The sequence below is a fragment of the Ornithodoros turicata genome, chromosome 2 (genome assembly GCF_037126465.1).
Source record: "Ornithodoros turicata isolate Travis chromosome 2, ASM3712646v1, whole genome shotgun sequence".
In the NCBI taxonomy this organism is placed as follows: Eukaryota; Metazoa; Arthropoda; class Arachnida; order Ixodida; family Argasidae; genus Ornithodoros; species Ornithodoros turicata.
In genome coordinates, this window is record NC_088202.1 from 15098625 (window position 1) to 15103469 (window position 4845).

The window sequence follows — 4845 nt, forward strand, 5'->3', positions numbered from 1 at the left end:
ACTAGGCCTGTGGTGTGAGAGCATCATAAGGCACTTGTACTGGTGTGCAAAAACAAGTTCCGACAATGGAGAGGAGCTACTGGCCAAGTGGACTTCTGTCATGCGTCATGTCATCAATGTCCACACGCACCCCAATGCATTGCACCCAAGATGCTTTCATGATGACCCCGGAGAAAGGCTGTGGCTTCTCGAAGGTGAGTGCAGTGCAGTAGTGCAAATTGTGTACCAGCCTTCCCTTGTTGTGTCATAAGTATATTCCAGGTTTTCCTTGTTGCCAAATTAGTGAATGACTGACATACTAAACATTGGTATGACGAGTTCTTATGTATGCTTTGTAGGCACAGAACCATTCATGAAGCTTCACAGCATTCTCATGTCAAAGTACCTGTTAGTTGACATCCCGAAGCTGTCTCCACGCGACCAGACCTATGGACTTGGAGCCTACCATAGCCTCCTCATCCATTTTGCACCAAAGTCGCACAGCTACACATATGAAGGCATGCTGGCAAGGTACTGCTTAGTTTACAACATTGAAAAAGAAATTCAAATAGGGATTAGGTTTACACATAAGTTGAGCCAGCCTATATGTGTGACGACATGCTGCACATGCCGCAGTGTAGGACTATGGATAATTTCGACCATCTGGGGTTCCTTTGACGTGTGCTGCAAATCTCTGACATCTTACAGCATTTCAGCTTTAATGAGTTCATTCATTTTACCAGCTCAGTTCATGAGTTCACAGGAGTAGTGATGTTCCTCTAACTGCATGTATACCTTGAACAATAATGAAGGTGACATATATTCTCTAGGACCCAGATTGCTGCACTGCACTATAACTTCAACAGTGCCAGGATAGTGCTAAAAATGACGACGGAACGGACAGGTATGTCCTGAAAGGGTCTAAACCAAAGAAACAGTGGGTTGTCATTCCACTGAAGGAAAATGTGTCATATGGTAAGTACACTTATAAACACTTCATGTTGTATGTGTCACATGCTACACACAGTTTCAAAAAAATACTATACATTTCAGGCTACGTGGACAAGTTATTCGCAGAGCTCTTCAGATGTTTGAGCAAGTGGCCAACATATGAAAGTGCCGAGAGGGCAAATCCACGTGTGAAGCGGCCAACACTGTGCAGCTCCTATGGAGAGAAGCCAAGCATCGAAGAAGTTAGGCAGAATCATTGGAGTCGATTCCAAAGATAGATACACCCGTATGCAAGGTAGGCCGTTGGTGCAAACACTGGTTGCTTGTAATGCGATTCGATATGACCATGCATTATCACAGTTGAAGGGAGACTGCACACAGAGAAGAATGAAAGGAATGCCCTTGTAGCTGATGCTTTGGATGTGTATCACACTTCACACAAAAGGTAAAGGTGCCTCTTTTAGACGTAAAGCACTGAGAGAAACAAAAATAATGCAATCAATGCAATTTTCACCCTTATTTTCATAAGTCTAACACCCAGCACAAGGCCCTAACTTACGCACTAGCTAGCATTTATATTGTGGTGTGTGACACTCGCATAATTGTAGGTTGCTTGGAGCAGGTGAGCTGGATCAGCTGTAGTGATGATGGTAGTGTCTGTGCTCCTGAACTGACCTTGACAAACTCGTGACAAAATGTGGACTACAGGTTAGGTTTTATTTGATTGTAGGCATTGTAATCTGCAAAATTATATGCATGTATAGGATGTTTCTAGAAAATCTCCTTTTACGTGAACCTTGATCCTACATGCATGTAACAAGATACAAGACAAGTGGGATATGACAGCTCATGCATACCACGACAGGGGCAACAGATGAAAATTATGACCGTGATTGCCAGGTAGGATACCACTGGGAAGCCAGTATGTGATATGTCATTGCATATGTTATGTAGGCAAACTGAGGAAACGTCAGTATAATTCATTATCACAGATGACGACAAAATGGTGCAATGCGAAGAATGGTCTATTTTTAATTGTGGCTGCCTTCTCACTGAAGATAAGTATTGCACGTACATACAATCTTATACATATTATATATAGTAGGTTACAATGACTTGAGCAACAACACAGTATAACATTGGTATAATTATCTGTTGCAGGTAGTCTGGCTGAAGGTAGAACCTTGAGAACAGGTGACTGCAGTTGCCATGTAGGATACTTTTGGGACGCTGGTACGCGATATAACACTGAATATATTATGTAAGCAAACATCGATAAAATGCGTTATCACAGATAAAGGCAAAATGGTGAAATGCGAAGAATGGCCTGTGCTGTTTGGTTATGGCTGCCTTCTCACCTAAGATAAGTGTTACACTTATATACAACCTAACATATAAAATATAGTAGGTTGCAATGACTTGAGAAACAACACAGTGTGACATTGGTATAATTATCTGTTGCAGGCAGTTACATTATGCAGGCAAACTGAGCAAACATGGATATAGTTGGATGTGATCACAGATGAAGCAAGAATGGCACATCTATGCAAAGAATGACAAGAGTGGAATGAACTTCTGTTCCATGAAATATGGATTCCTTCACACACAAGATAAGTATCACATTTGCACACATCATGAAATTTTCAACATATTATTAGCGACGTCACTTTTATGGACATAAGGTTCGCAATTAACCTGCTGCTTCACAAAGTTTGAGCACCTTGAGGAATTCCAGAGAAATTAGCAGACTAATTTTTGAACTGTTGCAAATTGTGAATTGACATCACCAAGTATATTTTAGATCAGCTTGAAAAGCTAGATGAACACACTGGTGTAACTTTGTAGCTTCAGAAGAAGTAATGCTGTGGCAGTCTGTAAGGAAGAGCTGCACGAAGCTAACTTGCACTAACCTGACTAGAACAAACTAACCTAACCTAAAATAACTTGATCTAACACGACAATGTTGAAAGCGGTCTGCCCCGACAACCTCAGATGTATAAACAATTGGGTCCGTCGGATCGTCTGTGGTATGAGGACCTAGACTGTTTCCTAACCTAACCTAGAGCTGCACGAAGCTAACTTGCACTAACCTGACTAGAATAAACTAACCTAACTTGACCTAACACGACATAATGTTGAGCCGACGGACCCCGATGTATAAACAATCGTGTCCGTCCGATGGACCTTTAGACACTTCCTTCTAAGATATTACAAAGGCTAAGATTCATATGGTTATACATTATCACAGACGAAGAGAAAATGGCACATTGTGAAGAATGCGGCTTGGTGACAGCAGAGTTGTACGTAACGCGTTACTAGTAATTGCGTTACTAGTAATCAATTACTTTTTTCAGTAAATTTTAACGTAATCAATTAATTTTGTGAGCAAGTAATTTTCCAAGTAATCTGATTACAATTTTCGGTAATCAATTACTGAGTAATCGATTACTTTTTTAACCTTCTGTCAACAATGGCAACACTTTTCAGCAAGCATTGCTTCGACTGAAGCAATGACGCAGAGGCCACTGTGACGGTCGTCTCTAGTCCTCACGTGTTCCATGCAGACCACAGAAATACGATAATTCCTTACAACCGCGACCTACTGGAGCAACAGTAACAATAGTAACAAAACGAAGCGGATGTTTCAACGCCTATACGATCGTCCTCATCTGGGACAGGAGGCGAGACAATTTAAAAGTAACGGGGAATGTAACGCGTTACATTTCTAATCGGTAACGAATTACATTTTTGATGAAGTAATTTGTAACGGTAAAGAATTACTTTTCGCGCAGTAGTAACAGTAATTGTAATCAATTACATTTTTCGAGTAACGTGTACAACTATGGGTGACAGTGACGGCTATAGGCAGTGTGTGCTCGTGGATAAATCAATTATGGATGCCTGACTATGCAGGATGGTGCCCCAGGTGAGTGAAGCACACCACTTTTCAGATCATTGTGCTATTTTTAATGCTTGCTGGAACTGTAGGCCTTGACCACCATGGCGGAGATGAAGCTGCGTGTTCACCTGTGCAGAAAGAAGACTGTGTGTACAAGACTGGGACATTGTACCCCTTTGAATCCAAAATCCTGAATACACACATCAATAAATGTGTTGTGCTACATCTTTCCATAATCATCCCTTTCTTATGTGTGCATGTGCTACACAGCATTTCCTAGCAGAAATTACTGTTCATTGCAGCATACATAGTACTACTTCATGCCTGATCCACGGCCTACTAGGTTATAACGAACATGTCATAGGCACCCCTTCCCAGCACCGCATTTGGAAGCTAGCAGTGGTGCTACTCATCAGCCTGGTTTCTGCAATACTTATTACTTCAGCTTACCTTACTTTAATATTTTTGTACAACTGGGGGATATCGCACGGGAGACGCTTCTTTCTAAAACTGATCATCATCATCACATACTTCACATCATCATCACTTGCTTACCATGAATGACTCTATGCACAAGCCCTTTTGATAATGTTCTGCATACAAGATTTCAATGAAACAAAATGCAGCTGAGCCATTGCAACATTGTCATGCTGTTGGAGGGTGTATTTCTTCATGTAAAATTTTTCCAAGCTTTGCATAACATCTGGTACAAAATCCAATAGTACACTGCCTTGCTGACAAGTTCTATAACAATATAGGGCAAAATAATAACCATACTTAGCTGTTTCTATGAAGCCGATAACATTGCGATGGGAAGGCGTCCCTAATTCTGCGCAGGACACACCCCGGGATGTTTTGGCGGTTGCCACGTCCAAGGTGACCCCACACCCACCAGACAAAAATCCTATAGGCTGTGTACCTGAGTGAACTGTACATACAGGGATTAAAAGGGAACCAGTTCGAAAAATAACCAAGGAACGATTTGAAAACGCAATCTGCAACGCTCACTACATTCT

The 4845-nt window shown here is 41.4% G+C and overlaps 2 long non-coding RNA genes across 2 annotated transcripts; both read left to right on the forward strand.

The window, feature by feature from the left end:
• Positions 1-435: 435 nt before the first annotated feature.
• Positions 436-3402, forward strand: LOC135385219 (uncharacterized). The gene is made up of 6 exons (XR_010420355.1): positions 436-510; positions 810-954; positions 1033-1225; positions 1291-1638; positions 1752-1830; positions 1923-3402. It is a non-coding gene; the product is annotated as an uncharacterized LOC135385219 (long non-coding RNA).
• A 373-nt stretch (positions 3403-3775) lies between these two features.
• LOC135385220 (uncharacterized) lies at positions 3776-4056 on the forward strand. Its single transcript, XR_010420356.1, has 2 exons — positions 3776-3856; positions 3919-4056. It is a non-coding gene; the product is annotated as an uncharacterized LOC135385220 (long non-coding RNA).
• Positions 4057-4845: the final 789 nt, after the last annotated feature.